This window comes from Vicia villosa, unplaced genomic scaffold (assembly GCF_029867415.1).
Source record: "Vicia villosa cultivar HV-30 ecotype Madison, WI unplaced genomic scaffold, Vvil1.0 ctg.001371F_1_1, whole genome shotgun sequence".
Taxonomy (NCBI): domain Eukaryota; kingdom Viridiplantae; phylum Streptophyta; class Magnoliopsida; order Fabales; family Fabaceae; genus Vicia; species Vicia villosa.
Genome location: NW_026705595.1, coordinates 546091 through 557697, shown reverse-complemented (window position 1 = coordinate 557697; position 11607 = coordinate 546091).

Genomic DNA, 11607 nt, shown 5'->3' with positions numbered 1-11607 from the left:
AGGTTGATAGGTGATACCCTCCCCTCTGAAGTTGAGTTGGTTGAAAACCTGTCCTAGAATAGTATTCGGGTTCTATGATCCTTGGAGACAACATCTCAATACGGCGCTCGGACGGCCGATCAAGAATATTCCTCGAGGATAACTAGCTTCGATCAATTTCAAAGCTAACCACTTAATAGGCCACAAGTCAAGTTCAACTAAAAGGTTCTAAGACAAATTAGTGTTAATGACACTTCGGAAGCCTAATATACTCCTTGATCGCTTTCAAGGGACATCAGTATAAACCAAAGTATCACACTAACGATGACTACCAGATCAACCGTATCGGTACATGCCGTACAGTTTCCTTGGTCTATTGTCATATACTTAAGGTATCTCGAGATTCGGGTTAGAATCTTTCACACAAGCAAAGTACCCAAGCAAACCTGTGAAAAGTAAAGCAATCAGATCAAACAATTGAAAACATCGAAATGATCTATACTCTAAAGGTAACCCCTTTTGAAAACATTTTGAATTTGTATTCCCCAGCAGAGTCGCCAGTTCTGTGGACCGTCCTTTCGGGCCATACCCCTCCGTGGGTGGGATACGTGAACTGACTCTTTTTTGTCGATCGGACGCTTTCGCGTCACTTTTTGAAAAAGTTTACAGAGTCGCCACCGACCTTTTATTTTATCCAATGAAGGAAAGGTTTATAAAAGAAACAGAAAAAAGACCTTTGAGAGATTCTGGGTAAGGGGGTAGGTTATACAAAGGGAAGGTGTTAGCACCCTTTGTATCCATGGTTATCCATGGGCTCTTTAGTTTGCTTAGCTCATTTGCTTTACTTTTCAATTGATTCGGAATGCTTTACCTGTGTTTTTGAAATACCTTTGCAAATAGAATTTGTAATGATCCTTGTGCGGATATATACAAATGCTTGCTTATCTTTCGAAAGATGTTTTGAAAAGATCGTTAATTTTGTAATGATCCGTGTTTGGATGTATACAAAATATTGTCTTTTGGAAAATTCGTTTTAAAAAAACAACAGTGTATGAGAATTTTGTTTGTTTTGATTTTGAGCAAGCAAACTAGGAGGTCTACCCTGAGTTAGGAGGTCTTTATCCTTGTTCCCTTTAAAAATCTATCCATTCGTCGGATATAAACAAAAGGTTCGATTTTGTACTCGAAACAGTAGAAATGTAACTTTGATTTTGAAAAGAGTGAAAAGGGGTTACCCTAGGAGGTGCAAATGTGATTGTGATTGAATTCAGATATTTATCTTTGAAGTTAGTGATCTGACGGTTCAGTTTTATCTTTGACATACACGCAGTTTATATGGGTGCTGGAAATTAAAATGCGGAAATGTAAAGTGCAGAAAGTAAATCTACGCTATTACATCGATTGTGCGGGAAATGTAAACTAGCCTATTTACATGAATTTGACATCCTATACATTTATCTAGGAATTTTAAATTGCAAGAAATAAAAGGCATATTTTTGTATTTTTGTGATTTATTTTAAATATAATTAATGCATTATTAATTAATTTAAAATAAAGAAAAGATGGAAATATGATTAAACCTAGCAAATAAGTTTAAAAATATGTACAAAATGTTTGTTAATTGATTTTAGAACAAAACTAATTTTTTTTGGAATTTTTGAAATTTGTTTTTGGATATTTTAAGTTAATCAAAACATAATTATATAAATAATTACACAAATAATTAAGACTTAATGATAAAATTATCCTAAATATGTACAAAATTAGTTTATGATATATAAACAATATTTAACACAAAGAACAATTTTTTTTATGATTTTTTGATTGGTTAGAATAATTAAAAAGTAAATATATAAACATATACTAATTAATTATGTAAAATATTGAAATTATGAAGAAAAATAAAATATTTTTATTTCAGAAAATAATATATATTTTTAGAAGTCTAAAATATTTTTTGTGGAATTTTTTGAATTTTTAAACTATTTTTAATTAATTTATCAAAGAAATTAAAATAAAATAGAAGATAAAAAAGGATACTTATCCAGTGTGGAATTTGATGAAGGTGCATGGTGTGGTTGCATGTTTTGGAGCGTTGGATGGTGGGATTGATGAGATCAAGGACCCAGATTTGAGGGCGCATGATGTGATGGTTTGAGGTTCAACATGTGATCATGCTGAAGTCAAGGGTTCAACGTGGGGTCCACGTTTTTTGACCAGCGAATGGGATGATTAGAAATTGCCACGCAAGCGGTCAAAATTTCAGCGCCACTATTCATCATCTTCTTCCTTGGTACCTGCGAAATTAGCTGCGGATTTACTTATGGAAATTCCTGCGGATTTTCCTTCAGATTTCCATGCTTTTTGAAAACCTACAAAAACAGCCATGAACGAAAAAGAAAAGGACCCAGACTGACTTAAAATTGTCTCCTGAACACGATGGTGGTGTTAGTTTTTCAATTCAAGCCTTGTAACTATGGATTCGAAAGGATTCAAGTATGAACACTCATGTTCAATGGTTAATGGTATAGGCTAATTTTCACGTGGGAGTTGGCATGTTAAGACCCAGATCATCTACATGGGACCTTATGAGCATGATAGAATGGTTAGTTTACATTGATATTAATTGTATATATGAAAATGAAAATTAAAGGCATATGTACATGAAGAACTTTGAATGTCTTATACGACTCTCATGTGCTTGTATTAAGAGTTTAATCTTACTCTATGATGTTGGAGAAGATGATTAAAAAGCTTGATTTGTATTAATATTGATTGGAGAATGAAATTTGAATTTTACAAAGTTATGGAATTTTGAGAGAATTTTGATGAGTTTCTTGACTATGCCTTGATATATTTCGTGTGTCCTTTTGTTGTGGAGGTATGCTGCTCCTTTTATAGCCCATAGGCTGCTTGGAAGTGAAGCAAGAAACTTGGTTGCCTTTGTTGAAAGTTTTGGTTCTTTAATAATAAAAAACTTTGAATTTTTGACCAAGCCTTGACTACATTCAATGCTCTTGCCTTGGGCATCAATCTTCTGCAGAAAATTGAATACTTTGGAGGTGAGTCATGCTTGGAGATCAAGCCACCAATTATCCATGCAATTTTCCTTTAATTTTAATCTTAAAATAAGATAAAATTATGTCAAAAATGGATAATATAGATGTGGGCTTTGTCTTGGTCGTGGGAGGCCCATAGTAACATGGCAAAGATGTTTGGACCATAAAAACTTGGCATCTTTTGGAAAAAAAACATTTTTGAGCAATGTTGATTTCATGCATTTTCCCAAAATTTAGCCAACTTCAACAAGGTGTGAATCCTTCAATTTTTGTCATATGAAGGAGATCTTGCACTTTTTGGAAACCTCAAAGAGTCCTCTAACCAATGTCTTTGGTCTCATATCAAAATGATTTTTGGTTCTCCTTGTGTGTCCATTTGAAAAAAGTGTCTTTTTGTTGACTTTGAAAATGACCTGTAATGTCTTTGGCCATATTTTTCAAATGGTGAATGCTATGACCATGGGATCAATTGCATTTGAAAGATAATTGAATTTCCTTCAAAATGAGCTTTGGTTGACATTTTTTGGATGAAGGATGAGAGAGTTATGATCAGTCAAAGTTGAGTTGACTTTTCAGGCAAAAACCCTAATTTTGAATCTTAGGGTTTTGTTGATTTTTGATCTTTCCTTGATGAATTGTGATCATCCAATGATCAAATGTTGAATCCTTTGACAAAATATGGACTTTGACAAAAAATTTCATTTTTGACTGTCAGTTGACTTTTTTGGTCAAACGGGTCGTCTGTTGACTGTTTGAGCTGCTGACGGTGCGTCTGAGTGAATTGAAGTTTGAAAATTTGTATGATGGTACTTTGAGATGTATGGATGTATATGAAATCCATTTGAGCTCTCAAAACTTGTTGCTCCTGTTAAAACAAGAAAAACCCTGATTAGGGACTGTCTGTATAGGAGGCAGTTAAGCGTACCTGATTTTTGTGCAGTGTTGAGTTTCTGCTAATCATGTGATATTCAGAAGACTTCTAACACAAAAATCTTGGAAATTTGAATTGTGAATGATTGATTTGATTGATTGTACAAATCACTGTGAATTGTACTGTCTGCAGTTTGTCTGTCAACCGACTGTTCGTGTACTGAAGCAGCAGTTAAAGTGAAAAATCAACCGTCAAAGTTAATTTTCTTTTTTTTTTTGTTGTTATTTTTGTTTTTGTTTGGTTAGAAGCATGAAAATTTATTTACATGACTTGTTAGAAAACAGAAACATAATAAATAACTGATATTTACGGTATGCGGGCAAAATTACCGATAATAACCTGAAAATTATTTAATGCACAGAAATAGAAATATTTGACTGGCAGAAAATACACAAAATATTATCTTAGTAATTAAGCAATATTATGACAACTAGTACAACATTTAATACTGACAGTATAAATATTACATACTATATTGAACAGTACGACGAATAAACGGTACATTTAAGAAATAAGAAATACGGCAAATTTTAAGAATGACGATTGATGACCCATGCTATGAACAATAGCATGTAGATGATTGGGAGCATAACCATTGCAGGTCCACACTCCTCAGGACTGTGCAGGCAGAAGAAAGTCATGATCACCGTAGCAATGGTGATGACTGTAAGAGACAGTGTCTCTATCCATTTTGCCATTTTTGTTAGGGAAGAAGAGAAAATGGATTATGAAGTGGAAATTTGAGAAATGAATTAGAATTTGATGTGAGATTTTATGGAAGAATGAGAAGTATTTATAGAATGGAAAGAAGGAAAGAGACGTTGGGGAATGATGTGATTCCGTACAAAAGGAAATTTGAGTGGTAGTGAGATTTGAAAGAAAGTGTAAGGTATTGTTGGGAAAAGAGAGATGGATAGAATAAAGTTGAGATTTGAATTTGAAAGGATAGATTTGAAAAGATTTTGAAAATAATGGAATATAGCACAAAAGTTAGTGGGAAAACAAAAACAATTGTTACCAGTACAGTGTGAGTTTCCTGCTTTTGCGCCTGCAAAAAGATTTAACCCTGCATGAACTGTGTTAGTACTATTTATCTGTAAAATAAATAAATAGTATTTGTGAAGTAAGGAACAGTATTTGGCGTTTGCGTAAGAATAAATTCCACTGTAAGCCAAGTTACTGTGTAAGAAAAATTCTGAAAACCAAGTTCTTCATATGTCAGGATATTTTGAAAAAATCCATGTTTATATGAGACTCTTAATTTTCATATTGAAACTTTCCTGAAAAAAGAAGTGGGCAAATTTTGGGGTATAACATGTACAAAGCCCAGAATTGAGGCTGACTCTTTTTTAGGGAATTTATCTTTTAAAGGAATGAGTCTTTGAATTTGAAGGAGTGATTTTGGAAGCTAACCCTTTCCAGGGGTTTTGACTCAACTGGAGAAATTGTCTGTTAAAAGACTGATTTTTGTCAAGTTTTTGGAGGCTGACCCTTTCCAGGGGTTTTGACTCTTTTGGGGAAATTATCTCCTAAGAGAAATGAATCTTTGGTTTTTGAAGAAGTGATTTTGGAGGCTAACCCTTTCCAGGGGTTTTTTTGTTAAAATGATTGGCAGAAAGATTATCTAGTGGAGACTTCTTGTTTAAAGCCCAAGATGAAGGCTGACTCTTGCTGAGGATAAGCAAACATGGATCCTAGACTCTGCTAAGGAAAATTGATGAAGATAAGGGTGACAGAGACTGTCCATGTCTCTCATTCCAAAAGGTGTACTCAATGTAAAATTGAGACAAACTTAGCTTGTTTAAAGTCTGGTTTAAATTGGAAGAAACTCACCAGGGTAGGTTAAAAGGTGACTAAAGACCTGTTCCTATGTTTATAAGAAACCTGGTGGGTCCTTGTATACAAGCTCAAGAGGAAGCTGGAAATGCTTTTAAGAAGCCTGTGGGTCCTTGTACAAAGCCCAAGAGGAGGCTAATCGAGGGTCATCGAGGGTCCTTGTTATAGCACAAGAGAAAGCTATGTAGTTTTGAACTTATTTTGGCTTTAAGCAAATGGGTAAGAGGTTTCACCGGGAATAATTCCTCTTTGGGTGGATGTGTCCTATTTTTTGGATTCTAAGGTTTTTGCCAAGATGTTTCACCGGGAATAATTCATCTTGGGGGTTTGAACTACAGATCTCTAATTAGGAAAGAGCCTTCACCGGGAAGACATTTTCAATCCTAGGTCATATCCCTATAATATATATATATATATATATATATAGTTTAACTGTCCTAGGGTTTACACTCAAACGTAGTTCTAATATATATATGCACAGTTTATATTTGACAGTAATTTAAATAAAGACTGTAAATTGAAAGCTTGTAAAGCCTAACCTGGATGGAGTGGAGGCCTTTGAAGAAGTATGTACAAAGCCTTACCAGCATTTGATGGATAACAGTTGAATATATATGATAAACAGTTAATGGTTTTTTGAAAACAGAAGAAGTGAAGATGGACAAAGGTCACATAGGTATCTGAAGAGTTTCACCGGGAATAATGCCCTTCAAATACCAGAAGAATGTTTTGAAAACAGAAAGAAGATTTTGTAAATACAGTTTTTGAAAACAAACTATGAAAAGAAAGAAGGTGTTGGGACTTACACTCTATTAGAGGCCCATATAAAAAAAAGATTTACTGTTTATGAAAACAGTTAAAAATGATATGAAATAATATAAGGTTTTGTTGTTTGAAAACCTTAATCATCTATTTAATCGGAGACTGAAAACAGTTTTGAATATTGACAAAAGTCAACTTAATTAAGACAAAGATGAAATCTATACCTAATTAAGACCTAAATAATTTAGGGTTTTATCATAAAGTTATTCACAAAATAATTAGGTTAAAACAAAATGAATATATATATATTCAAAGCATTTAAGAAAACACTTAAAACATACTATTTTAAACCTAATAAAAATATATGAAATAAATAATATTTTTATGATTTTTTTGATTATTCACAAAATAGATATATTAAATAACAAGTGTGTGAAAAATGAGGTGAAAATGGATATTTTTGATAGGTTAAATAATTGTGTGAAGTTTGTGAATAAAACAAAGAGAAATAGTGGTAAAAAATTGGGTTTGTCTCCTCCAAGGTTTGAACACACGCCCTCTAAGTCACCAGCTCAAAATAACACCACTGGGCCAACGCGCGCTTGGTGTTTATGATACACATCCAGTTCATTATATTTTCAAACAAGTGGTAAATCATGGAAAAATAAAAGAAACAAAAAGTCTAGGGCGAGGGGGATTCGAACCCCAGACTTGAGGCATGAGGAGACTAAGAGCGCATGTGAGGCCACTAGGGCAAGTTATTCATTCGTTTAGAAAACGCCTATCATTAAAAATAAAATAAACTTTGCCCAGAGATTTGAATTTTGCGCGCCATGGCCATAGTCGTCTTCTTCCTCGAGCTCAAAGATTTTCAAATTCCTAACTCTCTGGTTTCTCAACTAAATGGCATGATGTAAAAATCAATCTTGTTCTAAATTTCCTCACGAATCCAGACATGTAACTAAAATTTATTTATATTAACTATAGCTACCTAATTTCTCAGAGAACTCTAAGAACACATGAACCCTAAATTTGAAATTAAATGACAAACAAGATGAATAAATGAATGATGATAGAGGGTTTTAAATCCTCTGATGATGCTGAACAAGATAGAATCGAGCTTTATCACAAAGAGTACTTAAATTAAAGAGATGGAGTTTAGAAACTTACCTCTGAAAATGGAGGTCGTGAGGATGATAGAGAGCACCTGGGCTTGTATGAATGATCCCAAAAGCTTCCTTGGGACTCAGTGATGCTAACTGAATGCTTATTGTAACTTCAATTCTCCCGAATTGTTCTATGGACCTCCCTCGATTTGAGCTTCAAGTGGACATGGAGAGTGATGAATCTTGAGTTACAGATGAGCTGCAGCCATCTGAACAGCTTCACTATCACCTGAGGAACACGTTTGGATGCTTGGCTTTGTTGGAAACCTTCTGAATTGCTCTATGGACCTCCAACTGCAACAGCTCCAAAGTGAGAGCAACAATGGCGTTCCTCCACTTACAGAAGTGATCCAGGTGCTTGGATCACCTCAAATGAACCCCTTTGAGATGTTAGAATGCTTACTTTCCAAAGATAAGCTCTGGTTTGAATAAAACGATTCTTCTTGCCAAAGAACTTTGAAAAACCATAAGCATGAGAAGAGAAAGAGAAAGCAAGGAATATGGTTTCTTTGGTGTGTTTTCTGAATGAGAAAGAGCCCTCTATTTATAGGCAATTGATTCAGAGCAATTGTGTATAGTGAGCTTGCTTAGTGAAGTGAGTTTGGTTTCTTAGCCATGAAGAAATTTCAAGGAATATCCAAGAGTGATCATTGCAATTTCGAGCCAGCCCCCCATCCATTGATCCTATCTGATCTTAGGGAACATTTCTGATGCATAGTGAGCTCTAATTGGTTGGTGAGAAGATTCCTTGGGTGATTCATCAATTTGCCATAAATTCCCAAATGTAATCATTACATAATCACATGTTTTTGTTTTGGGAATCTTCCTCAATTCTCATGTCATGGTGGAAATGAATGCATGGCATGTTTTCAGATGTGTTATGGGTCGTGTAGCATCCATAATTGAGGTCATGTGCACAAAATTGCAAAGTTCAAAAAATGATGCATGACCTATAATTTTACTTCATGGTGCCAACTTTGAACAAGCATAACTCTTAGCTCAAAATGAATTTGGGGAAGGTTGAGCACAATTTGGAAAGCCCTAAAAATCTACTTCAAATCATTAGTTTATGGTTTCTTCAGAATCATTTGGGAGAATTGTGAAAAATGAGCCCAAAGTTGGATGAAAACTAGGTTAAAAACACTTAGAAAAATTTCTAAGTTTTTATAACCTAAAGCTTCAAAATTCCAAAACTCTTAAATGGTTGCTCTTTTGAAAAAAGTTCCTATGTAAGATGTTTTTTTTATTTTGCAAGATCTACAACTTTCATGTTGGAAGTTTTTTGAGTTGTGTAGGTGAAATTTTGAGTTCCCACAATGCCCTCAAAAACCCTAATTCCCGACATTTTGCTCCTTGATGATTCTTTTTGAATTTCTTTGGTAAAATGACTTTAATATCCATATATTGATGATATTGATCTTTGAAAGTCATGGTTTGACCAAAAATCTTAAAAGTCAAAGGTGATCCTATACAGTTGACTTTTTCCAGATAAAGTGAGATTTTGGACTTTTGAGTGGAATTAAGATCTTCTCCTCAAATGAGTGATGTAAATGGGTTATATTGAGGTAGTAGAGGTTATTGAATCATGTCTTGAGTTTTGGATCCATGCCCTGATTAAAAGTCAACTATCCTGGTGAATTAGGTCAAAAACCCTAATTGTCGACCAGATGAAAATGATGACTGTAGGCTTTGAATTGAGGTGTGATGTCCAGTGGATCTTGTCATATGAGCTATTTGAAGATGAGTGATGTCTTTGAATGATCCCCTGGGGCTTTTTAGGGTTTCTCAAAGGTGATCCCTGATTTTAGTCCTTGATAGGCTCAAAAACCCTAGTCTGGTAACCTGAGTAAACCTGTACTCAGATGACTGGGTGTCTAATCAATCATAGGTGAATATAAAAATGAAGCTTTTGAGTCCTATGATTGTGTTAGAGACTAATCCTTCTATTGATTGATCCTTTGCCTGAGTTTTCTTGTCTTTGAACATCCTTGATTGAATGCCAGATGAAGAAATGACTGCTCTGGGTACTTGTTTTGACCTGATGAAAATCCTGAAGATATGTCATCTCAGGGGGGTCAAAAATTAGGGTATGACACTGATGCGGATGTCAATCCTAAGATTTTATCTCCTTATTGAACTTGTTTACACCATATTTGCACCTACACCACGACTATGCTTATGCCGGCTTGTTAATGTTTATGTATGCGGACAATGCTTATGCTTATGTATATGTTGATTGATGTAGCAAATGGAACAAAGTAATGTCATCTATAAGACTACCTGAAAAGGTTTCCGGAATGGATATGAACATTTGTCTTAAAGAAGACTACCTGAAAGGTTTTTAGAAAGGATAGCAATTTGTCTTAGAGAAGACCACCTAGAAAGGCTCTTAGCAAAGGATGAGGAATGTCTTAAAGAAGACTGTCTGGAAAGGCTAAAAGATGTCTGAAGGGACTACCTAAAAAGGTTCTTAAAAAGAGAATGTCTTGAATAAGACTACCTAAAAAGGTTCTTGGGAAATGGCGATGATTGTCTTAGAGCAGGCTACCTAGAAAGGTTCTTAGAAAAAGAAGGTCTTACAAAAGACTACCTAAAAAGGTTCTTGGAAATGACGATGATTGTCTTAAAGAAGACTACCTAAAAAGGTTCTTAGAAAAATAATGTCTTAAAGAAGACTACCTAAAGAGGTTCCTGAAAAGGATGACAATTCGCCTTGAATAAGACTGCTTGAGGAGGCTCCTAGAAAGGGTCGTGAGATTTGTCTTAAAGAAGACTACCTGAAAAGGCTGAAAGATGTCTTAAAAAGATTACCTAGAAAGGTTCTTAGAATGTCTTAAAGAAGACTACCTGAATAGGTTCCTGAGAAGGATGACAATTTGTCTTAAAGAAAACCACCTGAGAAGATTCCTAGAAAGGATCGTAAGAATTGTCTTAAAGAAGACTTCCTAAAAAGGTATGGTGTAATGTATCAACCAATGTATGTAATGCATGACTTATATGTATTTGCATGATGCTCTAATGATAGGTTATCGATAACCAATTGTATATAGCTCGCTGGAATTGTAGGTTTGTTGGATGCTAGCGCGATTTCCCAATACCTGCTTTTGAATTTAAAGATCGTAGTTAGGAGAAAGATTGGTTCGAGGTTGTAAAGTATGAAGATGTCTTTTCCTTTTGTTGTGCGCCTTGCCCCAGTTGGATTTTGTGAAATACTCCACGCCTTTAACCTTTGGAGCATCTCCACACCTTTAACCTTGGGAGATTCTCCACACCTTATGGATTTGATATCCAATGCCCCAATGTTTAGTGGAAAAAAGGTGCCTATGATTTCCAAGTCGTGAAGGAAGTGCCCCGAGAAATAACCTTGTCATACGCTTCGATGTTTAGATTAAAGGGTATGCCCTTGATTTCCAGGATATGGAGGGCTATTCATAGTGTTCTACCCTTTGAATTTGAATTCTTCCGATGTTTGACATGCCCCTGTTTGTTATTGCTTCGAGATGTGCCCCCAAGTCGATTGAACCTTAGGAAGAATGCCCTCTAGTAAATAGGATTTTTGATTGTATGCCCCTGTAACCCTTGAAATTTTGCCCCTGTTTAGGAGAACCCCCTAGATGTGGTTCCCCCCATTCCAGAGTTTTTATTAGAAAGGATCGCTTTTGATTAACCCATTTCGAGATCTCCTTGATGCTAACTGTATACTCTCAGATGACGTTGTACCCTTTGAGAAGTAACTCCAATGCAATGTGTATGCAAGTTTTGAAATCAAAGTCCGTTATGAATTAGGACTGGATGATTTAGAAATGAATGCTTGAAGAAGCGCAGTGGTTAGAAATAGTTTTAACAAACCTTAGGAGTCAGTATAACAAAATCC